A 22842-nucleotide genomic window follows, 5' to 3' on the forward strand; every position below is an offset into this window, starting at 1 on the left:
TGACTATAGGCTATTAGAGCTGAGAATGGGACAAGTATAGGTTGCTAGAGCTGAGAATGGGATGAGTATAGGCTATTAGAGCTGAGAATGGGATGACTACAGGCTATTAGAGCTGAGAATGGGACAAGTATAGGTTGCTAGAGCTGAGAATGGGATGAGTATAGGCTATTAGAGCTGAGATGGGGTGAGTATAGGCTATTAGAACTGAGAATGGGATGAGAATAGGCTAAGAGAGCTGTGAAGGGGTGAGTATAGGCTGATAGAGCTGAGAAGGGGATGAGTATAGGCTGGTAGAGGTGAGAAGGGGATAAGTATAGGCTGATGGAGCTGAGAAGGCGATGAGTATAGGCTGATAGAGCTGAGAAGGGGATGAGTATAGGCTGACAGAGCTGAGAAGGAAATGAGTATAGGCTGACGGAGCTGAGAAGGGAATGAGTATAGGCTGATAGAGCTGAGAAGGGAATGAGTACAGGCCTATAGAGATGAGAAGGAAATGAGTATAGGCTGCTAGAGATGAGAAGGAAATGAGTATAGGCTGATAGAGCTGAGAAGGGAATGAGTATAGGCTGTTAGAGCTGAGAAGGGGATGAGTATAGGCTGTTAGAGCTGAGAAGGGGATGAGTATAGGCTGCTAGAGCTGAGAAGGGGATGAATACAGGCTGATAGAGCTGAGAAGGGAATGAGTATAGGCTGTTAGAGCTGAGAAGGGGATGAGTATAGGCTGATAGAGCTAAAAAGGGGATGAGTATAGGCTGATAGAGCTGAGAAGGGGATGAGTATGACTGGATGGATGTTTTTTATCTCTAAAACATGAGAATTATATATAGAACTAATTGTGCAATTAATCAGTTAGAATTAATATGACCACAAACCGGTAACTGCTCTGGTGGGAGTATTAAGTATTTTAAAAAATCTAATGATGAAGAGTGTGGTATTTCTTACTTGCACATATCTAAATTGCTCATAGAAAAAACTGACTGACTGACTGGCCGAAACACACGCAACACTGTCGCTATGTTCTAATGGCGGCGGCAGCAATGGAACAACAAAGATAGCATGTGATTGCCTCACAAGCTCTCATCACATCGCTTTATCTCTCTATTCTGTTTCTTTATCTTTTGTTTCACTTACATCAGAACACTTGTCACCGTGTCATGTCGTTACCGTGTCATGCCCTCACCATGTCATGCCATCACTGTGTCATGCCGGCACTATGTCATGCCATCACTGTGTCATGCTGTCACTATGTCGTCCCGTCACTCTGTCGTGCCATCACCATGTAATGCTGTCCCCGTGTCAAGCCATCACTGTGTCATGTTGTTACCGTGTCATGCCATCATCGTGTCATTCCATCACTGTATCATGTCGTCACTGTGTCATGCCGTCACCATGTCATGCCTTCAATGTATCATGTCGTCACCGTGTCATGCCGCCACCAAGTCATGCCATCGCCGTGTCATGCCATCACCATGTCATGCCTTCAATGTATCATGTTGTCACCGTTTCATGCCGCCACCATGACATGCCCTCACTGTGTCATGCCGTCACCATATCATGCCCTCACCATGTCATGTCATCACTGTGTCATGCCGTCACTATGTCATGCCATCACTGTGTCATGCCATCACCATGTTGTGCCGTCACAGTGTCATGCCATCACTATGTCATGCCATCACCATGTCATGCCATCACTGTGTCATGCCGTCACTATGTCATGCCATCACCATGTCATGCCATCACTGTGTCATGCCGTCACTATGTCATGCCATCACTGTGTCATGCCGTCACCATGTCGTGCCATGACTGTGTCGTCCCATCACCATGTCATGCTGTCCCCATGTCAAGCCATCACTGTGTCAAGCCGTCACTGTGTCATGCCGTCACTATGTCATGCCATCACTGTGTCATGCCGTCACCATGTTATGCCATCACTCTGTCGTCCCATCACCATGTCAATCTCTTCCCGTGTCAAGCCATCACTGTGTCAAGCCGTCACTGTGTCATGCCGTCACTATGTCATGCCATCACTGTGTCATGCCGTCACCATGTCGTGTCGTCACTCTGTCGTCCCATCACCATGTCAATCTCTTCCTGTGTCAAGCCATCACTGTGTCAAGCCGTCACCGTGTCATACCGTCACCATGTCATGCCGTCATCTTGTCATGCCTTGTCTGTCTTGTTTCACTCAGAACTATGTAGTTTGTTCTTCACTTTTACCTTAGAATCACATCTACTGGTTATCCCATATAAGAACATTCTTGAATTTGACCTTTCACCTTTGGTCACATATTGCATCCTGGCTCTAGATTTGCTTGTTTCTTATTTCTTTAATGCTGTACTCGGCAATATTCCAGCTATGATCTGTAAATAATCACGTCTCAACCAAACAAACCAGTGAATGACAATATGAGCATCGATCTACGCAACTGGGATATGATGACATGCATGACGTGACCACCCAATCCCTTTAGTTGCCTCTCAACACAATCATGGGCTGCTGCTGACCAAATCGAACCCAGATCTTTGCAGGGCCTTGGCTCTAGATATTTGCCTGTTTGTGGATCTATGTTCCCTTCCCCTGTGGTAATTTCTAGCCTGAGTTTTCTCCTCAGAATAGATTAGGAATAATTGTAAAATGAATGGGAATGTGCAGATTGGTTGAAAAATGAGATTAAAGGGTATTCAAAGCCTCCAGGACTATTGACTGCACATGAATGTATTTTTTATTAGGATATTTTTAATTCTCAATCCCAAATTTTAAAAACGTGACATTCAGCTTGGCAAAATGGATACAGTAATTAAATATTAAGGTTGATCAATATTTATCGGAACAACTTCGCTTTAGTTGGTTTTTTTTACACATTCTGCTAATCAGGCGAATTCACTTATAACAAAGGCATGTGACATCATCATGATGTCATCACATTCCAGAGTGATGTCATATCTGTCTCACAACTGTTCATGTAGACAGAAAGTACCTCAGAAAATGACCAATCGCTTTTGTATTTTACAAGGTTGATAAACAAAATGTTTTTTTCAGATTTGCAAGGTTTTTTTAACATTCATTGTTTGGAAATTTCAGTGTTACCCAGAGGTAACAAATATTAACATTCCAAGGCTAAATGCTAAAAAACCAGCAACTCTGAAAACACATAATGTTTGTTTCCTAATTCAACTCCTATTGGTACTGTGTACTTGGATAGGATTTGTTGCAAAATGAAATAAAACCAGTGGAGTTGATTTCAAGGGCCAAGTTGTTGGCCCTGCTTAAACCAGAGGTCGCTAGATACCTGATAATACCACAGAGCTGGTAAATTGATTATTTGATTTTCATTCACACTTAAAAATGTGCAGATTTTTTTTCATATTTAATTTGTTAGCAAATTGTTCCAGGCAGCTGTGTTCGCATGCTGACAACAGATGTGATTCATGAATCTTTGGTTACATGGACTTGTGTGTATATGGTGAACCTTTGAATTTCTTTAAGAAAGTTTGTTTGTTTGTTTGTTTATTTGTTTGTTGTATATCACTGCACTCAGCAATATTCCAGCTTCATAACAGTGGTCTCAAAAAATTAAGCCTGGACGATCAATCCAGTGGTTGACATTATGAGCATTGATCTACACAGTTGGGATAGGATGACATGTATCAACCAAGTCAGTAAGCCTGACCACCCGATCCCCTCACTAATAGTCGCCTCTTACTACAAAAGCATTGGTTGCTGAAGATCAATTCTAACCTGCATCTTCAAAGGAGCTTGTAAATAGTTTGGAACAATACCATGTGAGCTGGTGCTTGAAACTGTAGTTATTAGTTTATTAAGACCTAATATACAATGCATAAACTGCTTGCCTATTGTTCAAATAGCACTGCTCTCAACTCTCTTTGATATGGTACAAACAGGTTAAAGTTAGACTTAAAAACACGGTAACAGAAGCTGTCAAAATAACATCATAAATCGCCAGTCTCCGCTCCTCCAATACATCCCCAGTATATAACAGACATCCCTGCCAGTGCATCAATGCACACACTGACATATTCTAACTCACGTTTGTGTTAAAAACTGTCAAGAAAGACTTTAACTCTTTATTACAAAATATTATTCACTGTATACATCTACGTCCTGAGAATTGTCAAAGAGATTACATCTCCAATACTGTCTCAGACTCATAGATTGTGATATGCAATACAGTTTTTTAAGGCTGTAAAACACCTTGAATGTGCAACAATTGTAAGGTAAATACAAAGTCATAAAATATACTCGACCATATTTTGAAGTTAATCACTTACCTTAGGGAAACCGTGTGTAAAATCCAATGACAAATTATCCCAAGTGAAATGTACAACCTCACAAAGTTTTATGTCAATTTTATAACGTCAATTTCAAAGGAATCCGAAATCAACAACAAACATGACGCGACTGCTATAGCTGCAGCAGCTAACTGATTATTCCACATGTGATATAGGCATTGTGGATATGTGCTACTGATATGTTACGAATGTTATCCCTCTGTTTGGCAGCAAGCTTGCAATAGATTGGCTCGACTGTTTGGCGACTATTGTGCTTATAACAATGCATAGTGCAGCTCTGTGTCAGCTGATGCTAAAACCACTGGCCATGCAGTCGTGCTGTTACTGGAAGTCAATCCGAGATATTGACGAGCGCTTGTAGCGGGAGACAGCTGTTAGATGAAGGATGTGATATGTAGCAGTTGTAACTGACATCTCTGTTGTGGGGTTGTTTATGTGCTTCTTTTTGTCATGTTTAAGTCATTTTGTAACAAGAAATTAATAACGGGTATTATCATTGATGCTGTAGGGAGGTATTGCATATGCCCTACTCCGGTGTTTGAATTTTTCATGGCATCATGTGGTTGTATTATGTTCAGATTGATGTTTTTAAAAGTGTTTTGTTTTTAAATCTTTATCATTTTTCTTTATGTTTTGGACTGCCTCCATGGTCTAGTGGTAGAGCGTCCACCTGGAGAGTGGATGGCCCGGGTTGATCCCCAGTTGCGTCATACCAAAGGAAGTTAAAAGATGGTACTTATTGTTACCCTGTCTTATATAATCGCTGGGCATTAAGGGGCTAAAACAAGGACTGGTCGGCTCGGAGTCAGTATACTTTGTCTGAGTGGGGTATTCATGTTTTTAAACTGCAGCATGTTATCTCAGTGTGCTAGCACTATATATCGGCATCAGTCCGGACTAGTACAAGCATCCACACACACATACACACACACACACACACACACACACACACACACACACACACACACACACACACACACACACACACACACACATACACACGTGCATGCACGTCACTTATAATTGAAGTAATCTTGGAGACGATGTTAAACCCCTTTTCACTTCACCTCTTTATGTTTTGGTCTGGTTTCTAAGTTTCATATTGAGACTAGAAGCTATGAAGAGAGTTTTTGGTGTTTCGTTATGTTTATATTTTAGTTTATAAATTGCTTCAGCATCACTGGTGGATCCAGAGTGGGGATGCACCCCCTTTTTTGAGACACCTTACATGTTAAGTAGGGCAGGGACGAGTCCAAATTTACTACCCAGGTACCAGACCCCCTATTACCCTACCTGGGTACCCGCATCTTCCCGAGGCAAGAGAGTCAACTGACTTTAAAAGTCCAGTTTCCACCCTTGCCGAACTAGGCTGGAATTACTGAGCTCGATGGTAGCGCCACCAGTGGCTATTACCAGTTATGTCCTTTCTAAGCCTCTCCTATGGACCAATCAGATGCCACCTCTCGTATCACTTGTGTTTGCTTCACACAAAATGGTGGCGCCCAGTCAGGATGATCTGATCGATAATCAAGATCTGTATTGTGATAAAAGGTGTCTTACATCATGAAATGCATCAAATCACGTGTGCACCTTGATTAAAAATATGAAAAGATTTGGAAAATATCTGCTGACGAGTTGGCGGTGCACATGCTTTGCAAATCCTGCAATCAACCGAAATCTGCATGACAGTTTACGAACCGGATTTCGATTTCGGTGCACGCTTTTGATTGGACTATGCATAGACTCGTTAGTCCAGCCAACTCCAGCATACCAGCCTAGTTCGGCAAGGGTGGAAACTGGACTTTTATAGCCAGTTAACTCTCTTGCCTCAGGAAGATGGAGTACCCACTGCAGGTCTCAAGAGTTGGGAACAAAATATCTGATTGGGAATTGTTTTACCGCAGCCCTGGCCAAAATTATTCAGATACATGTATCAAACGATCAGATCATGTGTACACTGAAGTTTACTGAAGCTTTATCTTTACTCAAGCATATACAAGCCAAAAAGAATGTGTGCATCGTCAGAAAGAAATGCGAACATTAGCAACTTGTAGTGTAACCACTGAGCTATAGTGAGTTTTTGTCATTAAACAATATATCATGAGTCTAACCACGGGTCCGGGTAGTCCTGTGGGTACCCGGGTCCTACTCAGGACCCACCCGACCCTAGTACCCGAGTTACCCCTCCCAGCCATAATGTTATATAACTTTAACCCCAGCCTAGTCACTTTGTGGCTTAGATGTAATGTGCACAGCACTTTTTTCAATATTTTGGATCCGCCTCTGAACGTTTTAAATTTCAGAAAGTGACCTAATTTGATCTGTTGACATATATGTTTGGGTTATAGATATATCACATAATGTATTCTATGCATCTGTTTTTCTTGGAGATAATTGAACATATTGATCTCAAAAAGGTATACTATAAACTAAAATATACAGCATTGAAACAATACTCTTATTGATTTTAACATCTGTACACTTTACATTGTTATGTTTGTCAACAAATGTAGTCCAAGGACTGCTTTGTGTTAAAGCATATGTATCATACATGTGAGGCTATGGTAGGAGACCGCCTCCGTGGTCTAATGGTAGAGCGTCCGCCCGGAGAGCGGAAGGTCCGGGGTTCGATCCCCGGCCGCGTCATACCAAAAGACGTTAAAAGATGGTACTTGTTGTTACCCTGTCTGGCGCTCGGCATTAAGGGGCTAAAACAAGGACTGGTCGGCTCGGAGTCAGTATACTGTGTCTGAGTGGGGTATTCATGTTAAACTGCGGCATGGTATTTCAGTGAGCTAGCACTATAAATCGGCATCAGTCCGGACAAGTACAAGCAGCCACACAAACACACACACGTACATGCACGTTGCTATATAAGTACAATAATCTTGGACGCGACGTTAAACCCTATTTCACCTCACCTCACCTATGGTAGGACTCAAGGCGGATATTCCAATTCGTGGATATTTCCATCCTTTGATTTTACTTAATGGCCATTCCATAAACAAACAATAATGAGGCAGATAATTTTTTTAAAAATAAAACAATCTGAAGTTTATTGCTAAGACTGTCAGGGGCGGGGTAGTCCAGTGGTTATAATGTTTGCTCATCACAACTAAGGCCTGGGTTTGATTCTTCTCATGTGTACAGTGTGCTATTGCTTCAAGCGGTATAAAACATCACTCACTCACTCACTCACTCACTCACTCACTCACTCACCCACCCACCCACCCACCCACCCACCCACCCACCCACTCACCCACTCACTCACTCACTCACTCACTCACTCACTCACTCACTCACTCACTCACTCACTCACTCACTCACTCACTCACTCAAACCAAACCAAACCAAATGCACCCACCCACAAACCCACTCGCTTTCTCCTAACATTTTAAAATGGGGCACACAAAAACATTGCCGTGTCAAAACAGGCAGCATCCCTTTCATGACATCCAATCAGCAGTATCCCAAAGTGGGAATTGTTTCATATGTTTATAAGATGTCATCTTAGGCATGCGGATGGCCGGTAGCCTCGTGGTTAAAGTGTTCGCATGTCATGATGAAGACCTGGGCTCAATTCCCAAAATGGGCGCTATGTGTGAAGCCCATATTTGGTGTCCCTCGCCGTGATATTGCTGGAATATTATATTGCTAAAAGTAGCTTAAAACCATTCTCACTCATACACTCTCACACTCTTGGTCATGCTGTCATATGACATTTCAAAATCCTGCCAAAAATCTGCCAATCTGCCATATTTAAGACCTACCTAATTCCGCCTACAAAAAATGCTCTGAGGGTATGCACTCACAAACTTGCCTGGAACTGTCAATTTTAATAACTAGAGCAACAACACTTATCATTTATCTCGCTGTGAATAGCTGCAACATTGCTGATACAGCACAAAACATCACTCACTCATTCACTTATCATTTATCATATTTAGCTCTGTGACAGAGGAAGACTTCTCTAGCATGTTGCACACAACAGCTCGTGATTCATTTCAGAAGATATCTGGAACTCATTGCTGTCTCCTGCCGTGGGATAATGTATGAGTGATACGATGCTTGTTAGGATTCAGGAGAAGCCAGGTGGTTGTTAATCAACTGTCTTTAAGTGAAGATTATTGCATGATATGCTGGATATACTGCGTGGCGGTGTTCATGTATACTGATATACTGCCTGGCAATGTTCATGTATACCGATATACTGCCTGGTGGTGTTCATGTATACCGATATACTGCCTGGTGGTGTTCATGTATACCGATATACTGCCTGGCGGTGTTCATGTATACAGAAATACTGCCTGGTGGTGTTCATGTATACTGATATACTGCCTGGCGATGTTCATGTATACCGATATACTGCATGGCGGTGTTCATGTATACTGATATACTGCCTGGCGATGTTCATGTATACTGATATACTGCCTGGTGGTGTTCATGTATACCGATATACTGCCCGGCAATGTTCATGTATACTGATATACTGCATGGCGGTGTTCATGTATACTGATATACTGCCTGGCGATGTTCATGTATACTGATATACTGCCTGGTGGTGTTCATGTATACCGATATACTGCCCGGCAATGTTCATGTATACTGATATACTGCTTGGCGGTGTTCATGTATACTGATATACTGCCTGGCATTGTTCATGTATACCGATATACAGCCTGGCAGTGTTCATGTATACAGAAATACTGCCTGGCGGTGTTCATGTATACAGAAATACTGCCTGGCATTGTTCATGTATACAGAAATACTGCCTGGCATTGTTCATGTATTCAGATAGGCAACATAATAGAATATGTAAGCTCATATGGGTAAGAGAGTCTTCATGAAGCCTATCTGCCATATGGGTAACGTTGTCTTCATGATGCTTATCTTCATATGGGTAACAGAGCCTTCATGATGCCTATCTGGGATATGGGTAACAGAGTATTCCTGATGCCTATCTGTCATATGGATAACAGAGTCTTCATGATGCCTGTCTGTCATATGGGTAACAGAGTCTTCATGATGCCTGTCTGTCATATGGATAACAGAGTCTTCATGATGCCTGTCTGTCATATGGGTAACAGAGTCTTCATGATGCCTGTCTGTCATATGGATAACAGAGTCTTCATGATGCCTGTCTGTCATATGGGTAACATAGCCTTCATGATGCCTGTCTGTCATATTGATAACAGAGTCTTCATGATGTCTGTCTGTCATATGGGTAACAGAGTCTTCATGAAGCCTATCTGTCATATGGGTAACAGAGTCTTCATGAAGCCTATCTGTCATATGGGTAACAGAGTCTTCATGATGCCTGTCTGTCATATGGGCAACATTATCTTCATGAAGCCTATCTGTCAGCCCATGTGGGTAAAATTGTCTTCATGAAGCCTATCTGCCATATGGGTAACAGAGTCTTCATGATCCTGTCTGTCATATGGATAACAGAGTCTTCATGATGCCTATCTGTCATATGGATAACAGAGCCTTCATGATGCCTGTCTGTCATATTGATAACAGAGTCTTCATGATGCCTATCTGTCATATGGATAACAGAGCCTTCATGATGCCTGTCTGTCATATTGATAACAGAGTCTTCATGATGCCTGTCTGTCATATGGATAACAGAGCCTTCATGATGCCTGTCTGTCATATGGATAACAGAGTCTTCATGATGCCTGTCTGTCATATGGATAACAGAGTCTTCATGATGCCTGTCTGTCATATTGATAACAGAGTCTTCATGATGCCTGTCTGTCATATGGATAACAGAGCCTTCATGATGCCTGTCTGTCATGTGGATAATAGAGTCTTCATAATGCCTGTCTGTCATATGGATAACAGAGTCTCCATAATGCCTGTCTGTCATATTGGTAACAGAGTCTTCATGAAGCCTGTCTGTCATATGGGTAACAGAGTCTTCATGAAGCCTATCTGTCATATGGGTAACAGAGTCTTCATGATGCCTGTCTGTCATATGGGCAACATTATCTTCATGAAGCCTATCTGTCAGCCCATGTGGGTAAAATTGTCTTCATGAAGCCAGTCTGTCAGCTCATGTGGGTAACAGAGTCTTCATGAAGCCTATCTGCCATATAACAGAATCTTCATGATGCCTGTCTTTCATATGGGTAACAGAGTTTTCATGAAGCCTATCTGTCAGCTCATATGGGTAACAGAGTCTTCATGATGCCTTTCTGCCAAACGGATAACAGAGTGTTCTTCTTGAAGCCTATCTGTCTACTCATATGGATAACATACTGTCTTCATGATGCCTGTCCTTTTGTTGTGAAAGCCTAGTGATAGGGAAAAGGTGCTTACCTTACAGCGTAAGTTTAATGATGGGGAGATGGAGATCGTAAGCTTCAGTCGGTTTCGTCTGTTCAGTCTGCTGTCTCGTCTCAATCTGTCGATTGTCACCTGTCAGATTTGGCGGGTAAGTTGATCACATGCCTCGATCACACCCGGAAACATACGAGTAACATCGGGTGGCCAATCCGATGTAACCCAATCTACGAGTGTGGAAGCACCAATCACTACACTTTGTTTGTTTGTTTGTTTGTTTGTTTGTTTGTATGTTTGTTTGTTTGTTTGTTTGTTTGTGTATTGTTTAATGCCTGACTCAGCTATATGATGGTGGTCTGTTAAGAAACGAGTTCGGACAAGACAATCCAGTGATCATGACATTTACCTACACAATTGGGATACAATGACCAGCCTAGCTATGACAGTTTGCATTATAAAGTACAATACTTTCCATTCTTACAGGGGGCACGGGTGTCTCAGTCGTCTAAGGCGCCGCGATTCGCTGTGCAGAGTTGCGTCCCTTGGGCACGCCAGAAACCTATGATTGTGGGTTCGAATCCCGGTTCGCCCTGATTATGTTTTAGGTTTGTCAGCACCATACCCATGCTCGTGGATTTCACCGAAGTGGTAAACGTCTGAGACCTGCATCACTTTGGGCTTTCCTCCCACATTAAGCTGACACGCCATGTTGTAACTGGAATACTGTTAAAAGCGGCGTTAAACCCAACTCTCTCACTCACTCCATTCTTGCAGGTTGCATTTGAACCAAATACACAACCAGGCAGCATAGTTATACAGGCATCAAAGATGTTTCGGTACAGATCCTTATACCGTTAACAAGCTTGACTGACAAGACAGCCTCGCTTGACAATGGTATAAGGATCTCTACCGAAATGTCGCCTTTACAGTAATACAAGAAGTTGTTATCCATAAATTGTGCTACTTTGTCATCTGTCAGCTTCTAAGGAATGCCTATCAAACAATTCATGATCATGGATGATCGACGACTCACCTCACCTCACATTATAGACAATACAGTAGGCGTCTCTCATGAGAGAGTTGAAAACATTCTAAGGAATGAAAAAGGGCATGACAAAGGTACCAAGGCTGCAGACTCCTGATCAGAAACTCAGAAGGTTCTTCATCTCTTGGGATAATTTACGTTGTTTTGAAGCCGAGTCAGCTGATTTGTTGAGCAATTTGTAACCATGAATGAGCCTTGGATTTATCCATTGTCAGCCAGAGATTACACAACATTCAAAGCAATCCTTTTTTGATACATACGTAGACATGTGGGTAACAGAATCCTTTTTTTTATTAGCTCTGTACACTTGTGGGTAATGGAACCCTTTATGATATCTGCCTGCACATGTGGGTAACAAATCCTCTTTAATACCTCTGTACACATGTGGGTAACAGAATCCTCTTTAATACCTATGTACACTTGTGGGTAACAGAATCCTCTTTAATACCTATGTACACATGTGGGTAACAGAATCCTCTTTAATACCTATGTACACTTGTGGGTAACAGAATCCTCTTTAATACCTCTGTACACATGTGGGTAACAGAATCCTCTTTAATACCTATGTACACTTGTGGGTAACAGAATCCTCTTTAATACCTATGTACACATGTGGGTAACAGAATCCTCCTTAATACCTATGTACACTTGTGGGTAACAGAATCCTCTTTAATACCTATGTACACTTGTGGGTAACAGAATCCTCCTTAATACCTATGTACACTTGTGGGTAACAGAATCCTCCTTAATACCTATGTACACTTGTGGGTAACAGAATCCTCTTTAATACCTATGTACACTTGTGGGTAACAGAATCCTCTTTAATACCTATGTACACTTGTGGGTAACAGAATCCTCTTTAATACCTATGTACACTTGTGGGTAACAGAATCCTTTTTAATACCTATGTACACATGTGGGTAACAAAATCCTCTTTAATACCTATGTACACTTGTGGGTAACAGAATCCTCTTTAATACCTATGTACACTTGTGGGTAACAGAATCCTCTTTAATACCTATGTACACTTGTGGTTAACAGAATCCCCTATGTACATTTACACTTGTGGGTAACAGAATCCTCTTTAATACCTATGTACACATATGGCTAACTGTAACCTTTATGTTTTATAACACCTGCATATATTGAGAGTTTGTGTGTAATAATGACTACCTAGCTTGTCCGTGGATGTTCGACACTACAACTGATACATTCAGATATTGACACCAACACCACCAATAGAATATTCAGAACATTATATACCGTAAGCATGTTAAGACAAATTCCCCAGTACACCAGTACCATGGCCGTCCATCCCCACAGAATATACATTCCAGGTAAACATGATGCACAAAAAATATTACTGTGGAATTTTAGGAATCTGGTCAACATGCTACAGAAGGGAGCCAATCCATTTCTCATATATTTCCCTCCCACGACACTCTCCATATAACGTTCCTCCCCATATAACCTTATTCCCAAATATCCTGCTAATTTGATAGAATTACCATGTTGATCTCATGGCAGCTCAGAATTCACACTGAGTTTTACAGCAGGCGGAATGAAAAATGGGCAGATAATCATGCTATTGTTTAGTGATCTTTCCTGTTCCCTCTGCCACCCAATAGTCTGTGGAGGTGTTTTTCACAAGAAGGTATATCCTCTGTTATAAATGTGTTTTTTTTGGTGGTGTTTCCTCCCAGATATAACGCCCATCCCATGTTATCCAATGGGATGTTGAGATGGGTTTTTTAAGCATCAGGCATTTCCCTTTTACTATCCAATTTTTGGCATCTGATATTTACCCACTGTTATCCAATGGGGTGCTGAGCTGCTTTTTTTTTACCAGATATTTCCCCTCTGTTATCCATTGGGATGTTGAGCTGGGAATTTTTATACAAGGTATTTCCCCTCTGTTATCCAATGGGGTGTGGAGATGTTTCTTTTATATCTGGTATTTCCCCTCTGTTATCAAATGAAATGTTGAGCTGCATTTTTATACCAGGTGTTTCCCCTCTGTTATCCAATCAGGTGTTGAGCTGGGTTTTTTACTACCAGGTATTTCCCCTCTGTTATCCAATGAGATGTGGGAGTGCTATTATACTGCCCCCTTTGTTTTCTTATTGGCTGTTTCAGAAAATACTGGATAGAAATAGTTTTACAAATAAGGTAGTTGTTTGCTGGATGTCTTGAGAAACATTCAGGTCCCCCATTCTGAGGAAATAGTTGCGTCTTGGGGCAGTGAGAAATAACTTTTTCTGTCTCTAATGAAAAATTGTTATTTAGTTAGTTCCTAAATAAACAATCTGAATATGCGACACTTAATTATGAATCAATTATAGACCAGAGGATGGGAATTTAGTTGGTTGGAGGGTTACAGCCAGGGGCATTATTTTTCGAAAATAAACATTTGTTTTAGAGACTGACTTAAAAACATGGTCTTAACTCATTCTGAACAGTTATAAACATTAAACTAACTCACTCACTCACTCACTCACTCACTCACTCACTCTTCCACTCACTCTTCCAACACTCACTCTTCCACTCACTCACTCATCCTTCCACTCACTCACTCACCCTTCCATTCACTCACTCACTCTTCCACTCATTTATTAACTCACTCAGCTCAGCCTAGTTCTCTCTGTAGGAGTCCCATGGTGCTATTTCTATTTTAAGGAGTCTTTAAATAAAGTAATTGAGACTGTTTTGAACATACAATTTACTCACTCACTCTTCCACTCACCCTTCCACTCATGCACTCACTAGTACTCACTCACCCTTCCACTCATGCACTCACTAGTACTCACTCACCCTTCCACTCATGCACTCACTCACTCACCCTTCCACTCATGCACTCACTCACTCACCCTTCCACTCATGCACTCACTCACTCACCCTTCCACTCATGCACTCACTCACTCACCCTTCCACTCATGCACTCACTCACTCACCCTTCCACTCATGCACTCACTCACTCACCCTTCCACTCATGCACTCACTAATACTCACTCACCTTTCCACTCATGCACTCACTCACTCACCCTTCCACTCATGCACTCACTCACTCACCCTTCCACTCATGCACTCACTCACTCACTCTTCCACTCATTCATTAACTCACTCAGCTCAGCCAAGCTCTCTCTGTCATGGTGCTATTTCTATTTTAAGGAATCTTTAAATAAAGTATTTGAGACTGAAAAAGGTTAACAAGTTGGAACTCGCCGTATATCATCCCGTATATCATCCCGTCTTGCCTTCAGACACTTTTATCAGAGACACCCCTTGAACAATACTGCGTGCTCCAACTTGTCAACAGCTCATTTGGCATCATGAGAATTCTAGCTCCTACCACTAACATCCTAAGATTTCAGTGATAAAAATTGCACATGGTAACTGTTTTGAGAGTGTTAAATTACCCATTAAACTCATCACAGACAGTGTAATTGCATTCAAATTCAAGGTTACTGTGAGGTGAAAAGACTTAACGAGCAAAAATCCTGAATGGTTTAGAGGTTCCCGAGATAGTGACTACCCAGCAGCTGCTGAAGCCAAGAGCTTCCTTCCATTTGAACCCCCGGTCCTTTGTCATCTGTATTTACCAGCACTGCACCTATGCTGGATGGGAAGTTGAATAAGTTCCAAAATGCCCCTGGCACAGCAGTGCGAGGAATCCCCCCTACAGAGTTAGCTAAATGACAATGATGCCAGTCTCAGAGATTTGGCATGGTGCCATTCTCCCGTAGAGTCTCAGACTACATGTACTTTCTGCAGGAACAGCAATATGCAAGGGAGATCACTCTAAATGCACAGTAAATCTTGGCAGGGAATGTCTATGGAATTCTTGCAGACAGAAATCATCTTTCACGCCATATATTTCTCTGTATTGCTGAGTGTCGGTGAAAAACATCTTGTCATGATTTTTCTTCTGAGCTTGATTCAGTCTGATAACATGACGCTATCAGTGCTTCACTCTTTTTTTCAAAGATAGCACTGGTGTTTTTGTCATGATGATTGTTGTGTTTGGGAAACTTATATTTAATCCCACCTGTTTCGTCTGACATGTTTTTGTATTACAGGAACCTATATCATTAACATAGTGTTGTGCAATTTTGATGTGATTAAATATATATTTGCATTTTAGTCCTATATGGACAGGGGCGGTCGGGTAGCCTAGTGGTTAAAGCGTTCGCTCGCCATGCCAAAGATCCTGGTTCTATTCCCGACATGGGTACAATGTGTGAAGCCTATTGCTGGAATATTCCAAAAAGCGGGGTAAAAAAATTTTCATTTAGCATAGTTTATAGTTTCAACAAATATATTAATATTTTAGGGGTATTTGGGAATTTTTTATCCCCAAAATCTGGTTGGAAGGTTGAAAAAATATAATGTTTCAATTTCGATTTAAATTTCAAATACATTTTTTTAATTTCTTCAAACTGTTAAGTAGGAAAGAAAAAAAGTGGAGGTAGGAGGAATAGAGAGGGAAACAAGTCCCTTCCATTATAGACACTGATCTGTCGTGATTAGTGATAATTTATTGTTTATGGATGTTTATAAACATAAATGTTCAAAAAGTTTAAAGTATAACTTTTTGAATAATTTATTTATACTGATTGTGATGGTAAATGTGTGTGTGTGTGTGTGTGTGTGTATATATATATGAAAAATACAAAAGTCCAACGATGAACTGTATAATTTACTCAACTTACACAAATGTGATTTTCAAGAGTACAGTTGAGCGTTACGCTGTTTTGATGTCACAGTCACTCTAACATAGTATGGCGTCATAGCACAATGTAACATTATGACGTCACAAGAGGACGCATCACATTGTGTGGGAAAGGCATACAACACATACAGAAATGCAGAAATAAGTATTGTAGTGGCAGTAAATTGTACAATAATTGTATAAAATAATTCAATTATTTGAGGCCATTTAATTTTGGTTTGAAAGTATCAATAAAATAACTTTCTTTTATCTTTCTCAGTGGTCAATATATTATTAATATCATGGTCAATATGTACAAATATTAGTATAGATAATCTGTCAGGGACAGTTCAAAGAACATCCTATTCTTTCATATTACTATAGTCAATCTGTCATGACATTGTAGATTAACTATAGTGATCATAATATGAAAGAATCAGATGTTCTGTAACATCTGTTGGCATGACAGATCAACTATGGTATAAATATGAAAGAACTGGGTGTTCTGTAACATCTGTTGGCTGACAGATCAACTATGGTATAATGTGAAAGAATTGGGTGTTCTGTAACATCTGTTGGCTTGACAGATCAACTATGGTATAAATGTGAAAGAATGGGATGTTCTGTGACATCTGTTGGTATGACAGTTCAACTATGGTATAATGTGAAAGAATTGGGTGTTCTGTAACATCTGTTGGCTGACAGATCAACTATGGTATAAATGTGAAAGAATTGGGTGTTCTGTAACATCTGTTGGTCAACTATGGTATAAGTGTGAAAGAAATCGGTGTTCTTGTAACATCTGTTGGCATGACAGATCAACTATGGTATAAATGTGAAAGAATGGGGTGTTCTGTAACGTCTGTTTGCATGACAGATCAACTATGGTATAAATGTGAAAGAATTGGGTGTTCTGTAACATCTGTTGGCGTGACAGATCAACTATGGTATAATGTGAAAGAATTGGATGTTCTGTACATTGACATCTTGCTCCTGACATCACTGGTTTCTGTTACACTGACATCTTACTCCTTACATCATTGGTTTCTGTTACACTGACATCTTACTCCTTACGTCCTAGGTTTCTGTTACACTGACATCTTACTCCTTACGTCATAGGTTTCTGTTACACTGACATCTTACTCCTTATGTCATAGGTTTCCGTTACACTGACATCTTACTCCTTATGTCCTAGGTTTCCGTTACACTGACATCTTACTCCTTACGTCCTAGGTTTCCGTTACACTGACATCTTACTCCTTATGTCCTAGGTTTCCGTTACACTGACATCTTACTCCTTACGTCCTAGGTTTCTGTTACACTGACATCTTACTCCTTACGTCATAGGTTTCTGTTACACTGACATCTTACTCCTTATGTCATAGGTTTCCGTTACACTGACATCTTACTCCTTATGTCCTAGGTTTCCGTTACACTGACATCTTACTCCTTACGTCCTAGGTTTCCGTTACACTGACATCTTACTCCTTATGTCCTAGGTTTCCGTTACACTGACATCTTACTCCTTACGTCCTAGGTTTCTGTTACACTGACATCTTACTCCTTACGTCCTAGGTTTCTGTTACACTGACATCTTACTCCTTACGTCATAGGTTTCTGTTACACTGACATCTTACTCCTTGCATCATAGGTTTCTGTTACACTGACATCTTACTCCTTACTTCATAGGTTCCTGTTACATTGACATCTTACTCCTTGCATCATATGTTTCCGTTACACTAACATCTTACTCCTTGCATCATAGGTTTCCGTTACACTGACATCTTACTCCTTACATCATAGGTTCCTGTTACATTGACATCTTACTCCTTGCATCATAGGTTTCCGTTACACTGACATCTTACTCCTTACATCATAGGTTCCTGTTACATTGACATCTTACTCCTTGCATCATAGGTTTCCGTTACACTGACATCTTACTCCTTACGTCCTAGGTTTCTGTTACACTGACATCTTACCCCTATAGTTCAAAACTGTACGCCCTGAACCTTGCTGAATCTGAAAATGTTTCAATGTTTCCATCATTCGCTACTTACCTACAACTTTAAAATATTAGATTATAAAGATCATAATAAAAGGGTAAACTTGAATATTCAAAAACATGTAACAGAGGTGCCCATCCACCAAAACAGGAATACTTCATAACCATACATGCAGAAAACTCAATGTGAATGCCAACAGAGTTCTGTAGACAACTTTTATGAGATACAATTACCTATGGCCATATAAACCAAATTCTGCTTCATAATCCAAGCAGTTTCAGAGGAAATGTTGAACATATAGTATATCTAGATAAGACTATCCATATCTTTTTATATGTTTTTCATCTCCAACATCAACTAGCAAGAGAGCGGGCTGGGGAAATAAAATATACCAAAAAATAAAAAAATAAAAATTTCTCACTAATTGTGTAAATTATTTTATAACATTTTAATATTTAAACACTTGGTACCAGTTTTTAGATTTATTTATGATGTAGATCAAGTCGCTTTGCTTCGGAAATGAATTTTTATCAACATTTTATAAACAAAAGGTCAAGCTGACCTGGTCTTTTATGAGTGTGCACTGGTAGTAGTATTTTTTTTATCACATCGGTGCATGATTTTACACAGACAGGGGGAAATTTGAGATACTAACACTTTTCATTGTTTCATGTCGGAATGACAATGCGGGCAGGGCAGGGGGTGGAAACTCAGATAAAAATACTGGGAATGTTAATATCAGTGGACATATTATGTTATTTTGATAAACAAACCTATACTAAGTATCAAATGATATGTTGATGCGTCCATATTTTAATGTTCCAAAATGGCTGCCATGGCAACCATGTTTTTAAACGGATAAAATGCTGTGAGTTGGAGACATCTTTTCTGGGATCCTCCACATCAAGTTTCAGGTCCAGAGCAGATGTAAAAAATGTAAATATTTACAAAAGCAAATTTATAATTCATAAACAGGCAGATCAACTAATAATATTAGCTCACTTGAACGTTCAGTTCAGGTGTGCTAAGGCCATGGGGTAGCCCTGTGGTTAAAGCATTCTCTTGTCATGTTGAAAACCCAGGTTCGATCTCCAAATTGGCAAAATGTGTGAGGCCCATTTCTGGTGTTCCCAAATATTGCTAAAAGTGGCGTAAAATTATACACACTCACTCACTCACTCACTCACTCACTCACTCACTCACTCACTCACTCACTCACTCACTCAGGTTAACTTAAACAACTAACTTACAGATAGTACAGTGTCACACACATGTACAGATATTAACCCCATACATGATATAAAAATAGATGGGACATATTTGTTTTCTAAAGTAAACATCCCAATTTTAATAATACGCAACATTTAACTTTGTAGGCATGAATATTTCCAAAACTAACAGCTCACATGCACAGCCTGGTATAGGCATTAGGGTCACACCATCACGCCCACATACCAGGTGAATAATTTGGGGAATGTTTTGTGAATGAATGTGTGAACGACCATGCAATGCGCAAGTGCTTCACCAGCTTGCAAACAGCTGTCAATGCACAGAGGTGCATGAGTAACGACACTGCGCACCCCAGCGTTGTTGAAGATGTCTGTCAGCTATGGCTTGGAAGTCTACAGTCCCTGTGACCCTAGACTTACCCTTCACTATGTTCAAGGGGATGCCGGTTAGAGGGAGATACAGTAACGACCCTTTCAAGGATGCTGGGTTGCTAGTGGTTGAGGAGTTATATAAGGCTCAGCTTGTCGAAAAGTTTTTATTTGTCACATGGGTATAATTTGTGAAGCCCATTTCTGATATTGCTGGAGTATTGCTGACATATTGCTGTAACGGCATAAACACTGCTCGTTCCTTTCTCCCACTCCCTCTTGCTCGCTCGCTCACTCACTCACTCACTCACTCACTCACTCACTCACTCACTCTTACTCACTCACTCATACATTCATTTCTACCTTTTTCTGCCAAATGGATAGTACCTCCAAAGAGAATAGGAATTAATAATAATAATAATAATAATAATAATAATAATAATGATAATAATAATAATAATAATTTAGAAGTTGATCATTGATTCATCTAGATACATTTAATCTTCCTGCTGAATCTCCATTGCCTTTTGATTAACACTGAAAATGTAATGCTGAGATCTGTTGGCTTTAAGTATAATGAGCTTCATGATCTTTCGGGGACCTCCTTTAAGTAAATTACCATATTTCCATCTGAGAGATCTTTAAGTAAATTATTGTCTTCTCTTCTCAGAGACCTCCTTTTAAGAGAATGCGACAAATCCCATCTGAGTCCATTGCACGATATCACGTTTATAAATGAATATCAAATAGTGATAGCAAGTGTTCACAAAAAGGTGAGCTTTACCTGCCCCATGAGTGGCACATGTCATAAACACATGCAAAGGCAAGTCAGTTGTTCACCTGAAGAAAAACACTGGAACAGATGGTAATTGAGGGAATCTTATCAGATGTCTTTTTGGCACTGATGCATCAAATTTCGAGATGTCCTCCACATGACTTCCATAAAACAAATTTACCTTCTTTTCATTTAAGATATTTCCTTTCTGTAAATTTCAATCTTCCCCACTCAGAGACCTCCATTAGGTAAATTACCATCTTCCCATCTAAGAGACCTCTGAGTAAATTACCATCTTCCCCACTCAGAGACCTCCATTAGGTAAATTACCATCTTCCCATCTAAGAGACCTCTGAGTAAATTACCATCTTCCTAACTCAGAGAACTCCATTAGGTAAATTACCATCTTCCCATCTAAGAGACTTCCGAGTAAATTACCTTCTTGTCATCTAAGAGATCTCCGAGTAAATTAACATCTTCCCCTAGGAGACCCCCATTAGGTAAATTACCATCTTCCCATCTAAGAGATCTCTGAGTAAATAACCATCTTTCCCACTCAGAGACCTCTATTAGGTCAATTACCATCTTCCCCACTCAGAGAACTCCATTAGGTAAATTACCATCTTGCCATGTAAGAGATCTCCGAGTAAATTACCATCTTGTCATCTAAGAGATCTCCGAGTAAATTAACATCTTCCCCTTGGAGACCCCCATTAGGTAAATTACCATCTTCCCATCTAAGAGATCTCTGAGTAAATAACCATCTTTCCCACTCAGAGACCTCTATTAGGTCAATTAACATCTTCCCCTTGGAGACCCCCATTAGGTAAATTACCATCTTGCCATCTAAGAGATCTCCAAGTAAATTACCATCTTGTCATCTAAGAGATCTCCGAGTTAATTAACATCTTCCCCTTTGAGACATCCATTAGGTAAATTACCCTCTGCCCTCAGGGACCTACTTTGAGTAAATAACCATCTTTCCCACTCAGAGACCTCCATTAGGTAAATTACCATCTTGCCATCTAAGAAATCTCCGAGTAAATTACCATCTTGTCATCTAAGAGATCTCCGTATAAATTAACATCTTCCGGAGAAATTCATTAGGTAAATTACCATCTTTCCCACTCAGAGAACTCCATTAGGTAAATTACCATCTTCCCATCTAAGAGACCTCTGAGTAAATTACCATCTTCCCCACTCAGAGACCTCCATTAGGTAAATTACCATCTTCCCATCTAAGAGACCTCTGAGTAAATTACCATCTTCCCCACTCAGAGAACTCCATTAGGTAAATTACCATCTTCCCATCTAAGAGACTTCCGAGTAAATTACCTTCTTGTCATCTAAGAGATCTCCGAGTAAATTAACATCTTCCCCTTGGAGATCCCCATTAGGTAAATTACCATCTTCCCATCTAAGAGATCTCTGAGTAAATAACCATCTTTCCCACTCAGAGACCTCTATTAGGTCAATTACCATCTTCCCCACTCAGAGAACTCCATTAGGTAAATTACCATCTTGCCATCTAAGAGATCTACGAGTAAATTACCATCTTGTCATCTAAGAGATCTCCGAGTAAATTAACATCTTCCGGAGAAATTCATTAGGTAAATTACCATCTGCCCTCAGGTACCTACTCTGAGTAAATTACCATCTTTCCCACTCAGAGACCTCCATTAGGTAAATTACCATCTTCCCCACTCAGAGACCTCATTAGGTAAATTACCATCTTGCCATCTAAGAGATCTCCGAGTAAATTACCATCTTGCCATCTAAGGGATCTCCGAGTAAATTAACATCTTCCCCTCAGAGACCTCCATTAGGTAAATTACCATCTTGCCATCTAAGGGACCTCCGAGTAAATTACCATCTTTTCCACTCAGAGACCTCCATTAGGTAAATTACCATCTTGCTATCTAAGAGATCTCCGAGTAAATTACCATCTTGCCATCTAAGGGATCTTCAAGTAAATTAACATCTTCCGGAGAAATTCATTAGGTAAATTACCATCTGCCCTCAGGGACCTACTCTGAGTAAATTACCATCTTTCCCACTCAGAGACCTCCATTAGGTAAATTACCATCTTGCCATCTAAGAAATCTCCCAGTAAA

General features: G+C 40.4%; 2 protein-coding genes across 4 annotated transcripts in view; one reads left to right on the top strand and one right to left on the bottom strand.

Annotated features, from left to right (window-relative positions):
• Positions 1–22842, top strand: part of LOC139455476 (protein MTO1 homolog, mitochondrial-like) — a 191453-nt gene that overhangs the window by 142636 nt on the left and 25975 nt on the right. The gene's annotated exons all lie outside the window — the stretch shown is intronic.
• LOC139456273 (5-hydroxytryptamine receptor 4-like) overlaps positions 1–22842 on the bottom strand; it is a 120564-nt gene that overhangs the window by 92789 nt on the left and 4933 nt on the right. The window contains exon 1 of one of the 3 annotated variants that reach the window (XM_071237897.1): positions 4291–4376. The exons of the other annotated variants lie outside the window; for them this stretch is intronic. The gene's annotated coding sequence lies outside the window, so the exon portion shown is untranslated. Of the gene's footprint in view, positions 1–4290; positions 4377–22842 lie in introns of those variants that run through there. 3 annotated transcript variants of the gene reach the window in all.

Source organism: Haliotis cracherodii, unplaced genomic scaffold, assembly GCF_022045235.1.
Source record: "Haliotis cracherodii isolate W230 unplaced genomic scaffold, xgHalCrac1.p SCAF_11, whole genome shotgun sequence".
Lineage (NCBI taxonomy): Eukaryota > Metazoa > Mollusca > Gastropoda > Lepetellida > Haliotidae > Haliotis > Haliotis cracherodii.